This window comes from Aegilops tauschii, chromosome 3 (genome assembly GCF_002575655.3).
Source record: "Aegilops tauschii subsp. strangulata cultivar AL8/78 chromosome 3, Aet v6.0, whole genome shotgun sequence".
NCBI classification, from domain to species: domain Eukaryota; kingdom Viridiplantae; phylum Streptophyta; class Magnoliopsida; order Poales; family Poaceae; genus Aegilops; species Aegilops tauschii.
In genome coordinates, this window is record NC_053037.3 from 230,652,326 (window position 1) to 230,663,535 (window position 11,210).

The 11,210-nt window shown below is 44.1% G+C and overlaps 1 long non-coding RNA gene across 1 annotated transcript; it reads right to left on the reverse strand.

The window, feature by feature from the left end:
• Nucleotides 1-9,867: 9,867 nt before the first annotated feature.
• Nucleotides 9,868-10,843, reverse strand: LOC109738475 (uncharacterized). Its single transcript, XR_002226828.4, has 2 exons — nucleotides 10,558-10,843; nucleotides 9,868-10,461 (listed from the first exon to the last, which is right to left on the reverse strand). It is a non-coding gene; the product is annotated as an uncharacterized lncRNA (long non-coding RNA).
• Nucleotides 10,844-11,210: the final 367 nt, after the last annotated feature.

An 11,210-nucleotide genomic window follows, 5' to 3' on the forward strand; every position in this document is an offset into this window, starting at 1 on the left:
ATGCAACACACACTGAATTCTTTCGCACGTGTGGGATCGGTGATTAAACGTTTCTAATTATGAAGTGAAACCAAACGGTGTTTCATAATGAACCATTTGGGAAACAGTATGTAAGGCATACGGGCCAACATATGAACTGTGTGCGATATGTGCCCCATCGCACATGAGTTTTCTGCGGAACTCGCCTGCCATGCAAGTCTCCATCGCACACGTTTCCCAACAATTACCTTGTGCGATAATGTTCTACCACAAACGGTTCAGGATCCCCTTCGCACACATATAAGTGTTGCAGACCGTTTGTGATTTATTATGTATCACCGATGGTTGCGGTAAGAGTGACGTGTGCTTTTCCTTTGGGATCCCACACGTTTCCTGAAAATTTTACGACTGGGATTGTATTTTACATTGGGCACGCTTTACTTAGAGCTCTCGTGTGCGATAATGTGATATCACTAACGGTCCTGGAGCCCCTACGCACACGTAGTAGTGCTGTAAATCGTCTGCAATCTGTTGTGTATCACCGACGGTTCCACTATGATTTATGTATGCTTTCCGATGTGGATCGCACACACTCATTTAGTTGAACCGTGTGCGGAGCAATTGCCAGGTTAAAACAAAAATATCTCATTTGAATCGGCATGCAAAAAGCAAATTCACCATAATATTCAATTGAACAAATAGTGTACACAGGAAGAACACTCATCAGATTTCGTAACAATTGCAATTGAACAAATGGTAGCTAAATTCCAATGATTTGTCAACATATATAAGCATAGTGCATGAAATATGAAGACCTCATCAGATGGAAAACAATGGATCCATGTGTATATGTTCAGCGGCTAACTCTTACTCAATGTTTCAGTACAAGGCATGCTGAAATCTTCATTATCACCAGTGGATTGATGTAGTGATTTAGGAAGAAGTCGCTGATAAATCTTCAAAACATCAGCAATTCACCAGCGGGGAGCGGTTCAGGGGTCCTCGGTTCTAAGATGAGCTGCAGTATTTTTAAGATCAGAATGTGCCATATGATTGGAGTAGAAGATATTAATTAAGATAGACTTACTGGTACTAATTCACGAGCATCTTCACAACTATCGGCAGATTTGCAGATGGAGATCATATGTCTACAAATATAGTATCCACAAAGGTTGGTCCCTGTTTGTTGCTGAGGACACTGAAATTTTTTGTACAAAATTAGTCATGTATTTGCCCTGTTAGGAACAACCTAACCGGTGTTACATGTATTTTTGTTCTTTGGATAGAAATAGAAAGAGGTTTATTTAGAGGCTTGAACATTTGACTAGCATAAGGAAAGGTATTTGCAGACTATCGGATAAATTTTCTGAAAAGATTTCAGTGTGTTACCGGAGAAACGATGTCGTGCTATATAGGTAGTTCCCTGGTTTAGTTTTCCACAATGCGAATACTAGAAACGAACATGAATTTTGACAACATCAATTATTGAACCAGATATGAATGCAAATTAATTTGAACATCATAGAATTCAATACCTACCCATGAATTGCTGAAGATGCATCAGATCCTGAGCATTTGTTGACTCTCTGAGAGAATCCATGTAGCAAACTGTGTTCTTGTTTGGAACAATGAATACCAATATCCAGTAATTGCTACATATTAAGAAAGCAATGAATTTATGAATTATGTCCAAATCTGAAAGACAATCAGTGTATGTGTGGTCGTTTACTTGACTTGTCGGTCATGATATGGCCAGAGAAATGATTCTGCATGGGACGTGTTTTCGAAGATACAGACGACCGTGTTAATGGCCCACTCCCATTGATCATTACCATCTAATGTTGTGCCATTTGCTAATGCAGGATCTATGAAATACACACTCTCCCTTTTTCTTCTCTGCGCATTCAATACCCTGAGAGGAATAAAATGCAGTTAGTTGTTTATCATTTACAACCTTGTATGGAGAAGTTGATCAGAGTTTGTTAAGTACTTACAAAATCAGGCATCTAACAAGAGTGGCATTGGGCTCGTTGAAGTTGAAGAAGAGATGTAAGTCCTTGAAACTTACACTAACGGAACCAACATCGTGTCGGAAATGATCTCTGTTGGAGTGGACTAGCAGAACATGATGACCTGCTAACATTGATCCATGCAATATTTATGTAACTCGTGGCAACCGGAGCTACACTCATCAAAGTATTTGCCAACAAGAAATGGCTGGCCATGGACGTAATTGCGTGCTTCAAGTACGTCTGCTTTATTTTTAGCAAGCAGCAAAGCTATTTCTTCATCATCCATGCCATCAGAAATAATATTATTCCCCGGTTCGAACAACTTGCTGTTAATTTGGTTCTCGGCGATGAGTGCTTTAAGTAAGAGGCAATTGTTCTCTTTCCTCTTCGCTCTCGGGCCGCACTTCCTCAGGGGTGCAGCCTTTTTGCCCGCTTACTTCTTGGTACTTGAAGCACTTCTCGTACAAGGTCTGGTTGACTGAAAGGCAGACTACCGAGCAGGCGGTGAAGCTTCGACGGACTTGCTTAGCATACGGTTTAGCTATGCCGGATCGCTGAGCTGGCGGTGTTGTTGTGATGGACTGCTGGGATGTAGGAGCAGAGGCATCGGACTATTGACCATGCGTTGCAGCTATGTCGGGTTTCTGCGCAGGTGGTGCCAACTTGTCGGTGTGCTGAGGAGGCCATGCCAACGCGTTAGTTTGCTGAGCAGGGAGTGCCGACGCGTCGGTACGCTGATCACGCAGCTGCGGACTGACGGACTTATGAGCAGTCGGTTCTGGACCTACAGACTGCTCAGTAGGCGGTTCCGAAGCATCAGACTGCGTAGCAGTCCGTTCCACCAGGTTGGTCTGCTGAGCATGTGTTGCAGCTAGGTCTCCCCCCGTTGCTTCAGTGGTCGACATCTGAACCGGTGGTGCATCTTCAGCAGTTGTAGGCCTTGCCACTGGCTGCTCTAGGCGGACAATGACATGGCATGTACGGCACAAAGTCGGGCCGGCTGATCATAGGTTGATGCATCAGCCGTCGGATTACGAGTATTAGGTTCTTTGGGGAAGCACGCGAGAGCTGGTGTGGCAAGGAGAGCGTCACCGGTTGAGGGGCGACATTGGTTGCTCTTAGCGGGGCTTCAGGGATCTCATCCATGAACTCTATTTCCTTTCGTGGCCACTGGATGTGATGTAACAATGTTTCTCCCAAGGTCCTTTGCTCATCAAAGTCTCCTAGGACATTCTTCAGGGAAAATTCATTGAATCCAGGCTTTACTTCAGCCACGTAGCACTACACACAGCCCGACTTCAATGGCACATTGTCCAACAAGAGGCCCTCTTCCAAGAAGGGTGGGAAAACCCAGGTTGTTGCTCATTTTAATGTACCTTCATAATGTGTAAGCACGCCCTGCAGTCTGTCTTTCATTCCAGAGATAGATCAGATATAGCACCATCATGAGCAGCTGCAGTCTCACTGACGCTGGGGTCAGCTGATGCACAGCTACTCTTGTGCGGTGTTGTCGCGCAATAACCACCATCCTCCATGCCTGCCTCCCCTCCCATCTGCTAGCTATCTGTCAGTGTTAGAGTCTTCTGCATCATCATTGACTCCTCAATATCCTTTTGAATAGCCGGATACATGTCCTTCCTCAACCTTTCATACAATTCATTCTGCTTCATTTCACTCCTCGCTTTTTTCATGCTGAGCCTCTCTTCTTTGCTAAGCGTGAAAGCCCTCTTGTGCAGGACATTAACACCTATACCCCTTGCACGGCCAGGGGCTCTCTTGTTTCCAGAGCATCGGACAGAATGTCACATGGCCCTGAGTTCCTGTAGAACCTTCCAGGGATCTGGGAAGCCTTTAACATCACGCGATACAGTTTTTTTTCATGTGAGTTTTCAAAGTAATAAGTTCCGTCATCACTTCTCCTTGCACGTGCCCACAAGTAGTCTCTGGCGCGTTTGCCCCTGATTTCACTAAAGGTCGGTTTCCCACCCGCAGCTACTGCTTCTTTGTCCTCCTAGTCCCATATCGGTTTCATGTGGTAGTATCCTACCACACCCATACAGTGGGGGTGTGTGTTCCTCTTCTGAAGTTCTGATTGCTTGGCACTCTTCGTAGCAAACTCTGTAGTTACCCTGACCCTTTTGAATCCTGCCCAGTTTGCCTTTGTAATTTGGGGGTATGCGGGGATTGGGTCCTTGCCTTCACTCAAGTACTTCTTATACAACACGTGCTTCCAGTTTCTCCAAGCATCCCTAGCCTTCTTCAGTGCAGCGTGTTCCACCTGCATTCTCCACTGCTCTGGAACATTGAAGTGATCCATGATCTCCCGGACTATCCTTTGTCGTGTTTCTGTGTCAGCCTTCCGAAACCCCAGTAGATTAATGTTGAGCCTTGCCATGCCAACAAATCCACACACACTCCTGAACCTCGTGCGTGCTTTATCCGGTTTAGTTGGAGCCCAAGACTTTAAATCGATCTCAGTTACTTCATATACACCTTTAGGCTGGTGTGTGGGCTTCCTTGGAGCGTTCCTCTGTGTCCTGACCGAAAGGGTAATTGCTGCAGCTCTATCCCATTCCAGATTACTTGATCCCTCACCATCTGCTGAAGACCTAGGGTTGTCCGAATCAGATGAAGATACATCGTCTGAAGCATGAGTCTTGTCACTGCTACTCGGCATCTACAAAGAACACATGCGAAAATCAGGAAAGGAGGATAAGCATAAAGCTAACAACTTGGTATCGAGCTGTCTAAACATGTCATGCAATAATTTAGAAAATGTGCGGCTTATTTGTTAAGTTTGTGTGACTCGGGCGCCCACGATCTGTAAATCGGTAGTAACTTATGGGAACAAATACAACTTATATGTACTAGTTAGGAAGGTAGATAATGAACATATACATGCTCTCCGTTATTTTATAGTCAATTTGGGAACATACGGAACGAAATAGGAAGAGGGATTGCGAGGAAATATGCCTCGCCGTTATGGAGAGCAGTAACTAATAGGTTTCTTAATGCAAACCCGGCGGGACCACAGGAGAGGCGAGGGTTACAGGATCAATATGCTCGAGGGTGGCTGGCGAGCAAACGAAGACGACGAGGCATGGACAGCCGCATGTTGGGAACGAAAGTGGAGGTAGGGTTGACGACGAAGAGTGGGCACATGGCCGGGGTGAGCACGTCGGCGCCAAAGAGGGTTTTGCTGTGGATCTGGGGGAGGGGGAGCTGGCGATGGTGATTGGGTGGACTAACTGAGTGAAATCGGGCGGCGGTGGGGAGGGGGGTTTGGCGGCCTAGGTGAAAAGGGTGAAAAAATATCCCCGGTCGCCGCGCGGAAAGGCCTATGCAAACGGTTGTCTCTAAGCGCTCGTGTGCACAAACAGTATAATTTCGTTTGAAATGAAGACATGAGTTCATCGTTTCGCCTCTAATTTTTTCCCATAGAAAGCAAGCACTGTGGTATAATGGTACCTTTGGGAGTTTTCATTCATTGTTCGAGAAAGGGAAAAAGTTCAAACAGTTCGGTCGCAGGGTGCGGCCAGAGGCGTAGGCCTTGTTGGTATTTTAATTACAAGAAATGCATATAGAGTCCAGAAATAACAAAAATCGGTGTGTCACCGTGGCATGCTCACAGGATCCCATGGAAAAAAATTGGTAAAGTTTGGCATAAGTTTTGCTGCTCACACCTTCCAAATCGGAGCATCTCACAAGAAGGATCACAGTTTCCAAAAGGAGACGCGACACTTCGGACTCCAATCGTCGGTGACTACATCGTTCCGCCTCGAATTGTTTTTCACGGTAAACAATCACATATGTACCCTAGGTTTGATTTTCTGGCCCATTTCAGGTCTCGTCTGCTATATTTAAGTCATTTTTGTGCATTTACCTTGCATTTAGTCCCTATAAAATCAAAACCGTACTACAACTACATCTGGGTGTTAGTTAGCAAAGAAGGTGTACAAATCATTTCTGTGTCGCTTTGCGAGTTTTCATCCATTGTTCGAGAAACGGGGAGAAGTTACAAACATTTCGGCCGCGAGGTGCGGCCACCGGCGTAGGCATAGTTGGTATTTTAATTACAGGAAATTTAGATGGAGTCCAGACATCATCAAAATCGGTGTGTGCCCATGGCATGCTCTCACGACCCCGTGGAAAAAAATTGGTGAAGTTTGGCACAAGTTTTAATGATCACTCCTTGCAAACCGGAGCATCTCACAAGAAGGATCATGGTTTTCAAAAGGAGACGTGTCAATTCAAACTCCAGTGGCCGGTGACTTCATCGTTTGGCCTCATAAAATTTTCACGGTACGCAATCATCATTATACCATGGGTTTGATTTTCTAACGCATTTCATGTATCATTTGCTATATTTAAGACATTTTTTAATTTAACGTGCAATTTGTGGATATAAATAAAATCATAACCGGAACTGTATGTGCTGTCGAAAGGGATGAGGATTGTCGTTCGATCAAGGAGAATCCAACAGTGTAGACGTACGATCCGTGGGGTTTGGGTTCTGACCAATCAGAACGCACGACTCAGATCGCGCACGGCAAGGGGGCATCGGCCACGATTTAGTAGGCACACGGCTTTCGTGAGTGAACCGTGTGCTATTTGAAAACATTTACAAGAACTAACAACAATTTTCGTTTGAATGAAAACATGAGTTCATCGTTTCGCCTCGAATATTTTTCCACGGTAAGAAATCATGATCGTATCATATGGTTTGATTTTATGATGCATTATTTTTATGATCGCCAGTTTGGGACACCTAGGTGCCTGGGCACCTTGCCTATCCATTGTTGGATCGTGCTTAGCGACTGATTTGGAAACCAATATAAATGATTTAATTACTAGTTAATTTGGCAGGCTTTAATTCTTTAACCGTCCATGCATGCATGTCACATCATAGAAAAGGAAGGTCATTAAAATACCATAGTGAATAAAAATCAACATTTATTACCTCCTTATATAGCACTTATTTATTCGTAAAATAAATAACTACGTATGTAAATAGACGTGTATATTACGTAATTTCAGTAGTAAGTATACACGTACCCATCACATAATTGGGTATACACATACACATACCCGTACATGTACTTTATTTGAAAAGCACGCGCGTATGTACATAATTTTTTTAGGGGTATATGCATACCCCGCGTATGTACATTTTTTTTCTTTGTTAGGTATATGCACACCCGCGTATGTATATAATTTCTTTTTTTTGCGGGGTATGTATATAATTTCGTTAGTAGATATATGCATACCCACGTATGTATATAATTTCTTTTTTTTTGCGGGGTATGTATATAATTTCGTTAGTAGGTATATGCATACCCACATATGTACATAATTCCGTTAGTAGGTATATACATTTCCGCTATGTATATAATTTCTTTACTACCTAAAACCTAGAATAAATCATTAGATATATACGTAGCCGTGTACGAACATAATTTTATTAGTAGGTATATATACCAAGCGTATGTTTATATTATTTGGAGTCAGCGCACAATTTGTCGATATACATAATAAAAAAATTGTCATGGATACCTCATGAAGGTATCGATTTTTATGTATACATGTATTCATCTGTGCATAGAAAATCCACAAGCCGGCGAGTTACATTGTGCGTACATAGTATACCTTGATCTAAAGAGGATGCATGTAATCATGTATATATCTTTCCTTTTTATTGTGTCATTCTCACTCCACCAATTAATGTGTGTTTTAATTTTATTCAAATCAATAAATGCAAATGGGTGGACATGTGAGCTATTAAATGCTAGGTGCCTGGGCACCTAGGTGCCCCAAACAATTTACAGCCGGACTATTCTGCTAATATTAGCAGAATAACTATTCTGATAACACTTCCGCACTGCACGCTCAATGCAAGTGCACGTCATTGTTTGAACCAAGTGTGCTGCAGTACTCACGCGAGTGAACTTCGTGCCGGAAAAAACTGCATGCAGTGTTTTCCCGGTACTGTTTTCGCTCTAATTTTTTAACCGTTTATCCGAACGAGGCGTATAACATAGCCATGTTGAACACTTTTCGAGATTCCTCGCGGTTTAAGAGCAGTTTTCAAAATGGTGCAGCGGATGACGAGTGGCAGCGAGCGTATTTTTGTGATTTTTTCTAAACCGCTCATCGGAATAAAGCAAATGATACGCCGTTGGAAAGATATCGTCGAAGCGCATATTTTTGATATGTATTATTTTCTCTAATTCGTTACGGTTTAAGAGCAGTTTCAAATTTACTAAATCGCGGAATTACGTTTTTTTAAAAAAAATTTAATTTTCGGTACAGTTTTCGCTCTAGTTTTTGAACTGTTTGTCGAAACGAGGCGTGTAATACGTCGTTGGAAATCTATGGACAAGGCGCAACTTTCATATGTAGAAATGGTTTTGAGATTCCTTATATTTTTAAGTTAATTTTGAAAATCGTGCGGCGGACGACGAGTGGCAGCGGCCGTTTTTCGCGAAAAATTTACAAACCGTTTGTCGAAATGATTCAAATGATATGCCGTTGGAAAGATATCGACGAGACGCAATTTTTTCATGTAGAACACTCTCTCTAAATCCTTAAGATTTAAGAGAAGTTTTAAATTTATCGAAATGCGGACACTCTGTTTTTCGCGACACCCAAATCGACGTGGGTACTTCATCCGACTGAAAACCGCATTGCATAGGACGAAAAACTGCACTGCATCAGACGTGTTAGAGAACTGCATGGATTATTTTATTCAAACATAATTTTTTTCAAGGACGAGAAAGTAGAGTGCACTTCACATCGGGTGTAAATGAACCACAATACTATCAAGAAGTGAACCGCATTACTTTTTTGTGGTACGTAAATTTTTCTAAACGAGGTGGAGTGCACTTCATGTCGAGTGTTGGTGAACCGCAAGACTATGAAAAGTGAACCTCGGGACTACCGTAAACGGGTCGTACTGCATCAGACAGAAAACCACACTTATTTAGACTAAAAACCGCACTTCATTGGACAGACAAGTGCACTGCATGATTTCTTTTTTGTGGGACGTAAATTTTCCCAAACAAGGTGGAGTGTACTTCTTTAGACTAAAAACCACACTTCATCGGACCGACAAATGCACTGCATGATTTTTTTTATGGGAGGTAAATTTTCCCATAGGAGTTTCTGTTGTCTTTTTTTCAACTTTCCTTTATGAACGAGAGCGGACCACAGAGACGGGGGCAAGTGAACCGCGACATATATCGTAGTGAACCGCATTACTTTTTTTTGTAGTTTTGCTAATTTTTTCCACAATTCCACATGTACACAAGTGAACAGCATCGCTCTTAAAAGTGAACCACATCCAAGAACCAAACGCACTGCAAGTGTTGGTGTAGTCGACTAAATTTGGAGACACGAAACAAATTGGAGTTCATACAAAGGGGTAATGAGTTGCTACAACAAATGGAGTAATGAGCTGCTACAACAAATGGAGTGAACTACTTTTTTCAATCGTCTCACAAACAAAACAAATTGCATCAGAAAAAGAAATGAACCTCTTGCAATAGAAAAAGAAGTGAACCTCATGTGGGGATTTTCCCCCTTTTTTACAAAAGTGACCACTAAGGGGCTGCACTTTTTTTCACAAAGTGAACCGCTATTGTTTTTACAAGTGAGGGCGCGTTCGGCAGTCCACCAACTCTTCAAATTCTAGAATCTGCAGAGCAGCTGTTTGATGGCTCCAAGTATTTTAACTACGGCTCCGGGAGCGGAGCCATGGAGCAGAGGGAAACCGAACGCGGCCTGAATAACAAAGAGTTTTCACAGTGAACTACATGATGTTTGAATATATTATGAACAAGTGAAACCGAAGCAAAATTAAGAAAAAAAACAATCAGGTCGCTAAAGGTCTACGGGCTGCACTTCCACTGATACAAAACCGCACCACTCAAAAATATACAAAATTGCAGCCTGCATGACATCAAACCACACCACCTTGCACACGGGCCACGCCACTGGACTGAAGCAAAAAAAATTATGCAGAGTGAATTGCAACAGAAAATTCACAGTGCAGTGTCGGGGCACACTAACGAGCAATTGAGCTGCGTTCGCAAGAAAACTTTACTTCCGTAGCAAAAAAGAAAAGAACTTAGCTGCGCCAAAACTGCATTTTGTGGATCAATTCTAAAAAAATAAACTGCACTGCAGTTTTAAAAGGGCACACACACCGACAGAACTGCTTGTGGAGGCGCACTGCACCGCTAGCATATGACAGTCTCACCGCTATCCCTCGCGCTGTTCACTGCATGCGTCTTGTAGCCGAGCTGCACGACGATGGCCACTCGAGAGAGGTGGAGAGCGAGCCTATGGCCGATTAGCCGGTGATGCCCCTGTTCTTGCCTGATCTGCCCTGCAGTGTGGACGACATCGAGGTGGACTGGGAGTTGCGCAAGAGCACTACCTCAATTGCACGGCAACGCCACCGGTGGGATGCCTGCAGCAAAAAACAAAATTTGAAAGCATAGAAGGAATTCTGGGCTGCAAACCACAGGGCGTGTGAGCTGCACTGCCGCGATCACGAAATGCTCACCTCGTCGTGCTTGCACGAGGCTGCCGAGCATAGAGTTGAACAGCCGTCGAGGGGGCTGTCCCGGTCTCAAGCACCACCATGAACTGGGGTGTGGTCGTTGCCATACACTTTCACGAATTGATGAAGAACACACAGAAAGAATCCGGAATGCAACTGGCACCCAAGCTAACTGCCCTACACAAATCAAGCAAAAAATTGAAGAAAAAAGAACTGCACACCCACAGTCAAAACGCATACAACCACACATTCATCTGTACACCAAAAATATGAGGCAAAAAAACTGCACACCCATGATCTCCCGCACTGCAGGATCACTCCTCTCGAACTGCACAACCTGAGCAGTGGGCCGGCTAATCGACGGTGGGACGGCCGAGGGAGCACACTCCCTCCTCCCTCTGCCCATCCCGCGCGCCTTCATCTTATGTTAGAGAGGAGGAAGGGGATCCGGCAGTGAGAAGGCTCGGATCCGGTAGGGGTGGATGGATCCAGTCGACGCCGAGGGAAGGAGGCGCTCGACGCCATGGTGGACCGATCGTCGTCGCGTGGATCTCGCGGTTGGGGCTGGGCGGCGCGCCGCCGTTTGATGTGGAGGTGGATGGCGCGGAGTTGGAGCCGGGGTGGCGCGGGTAGGCGGCGGTCGCCCTGGCCGGCGA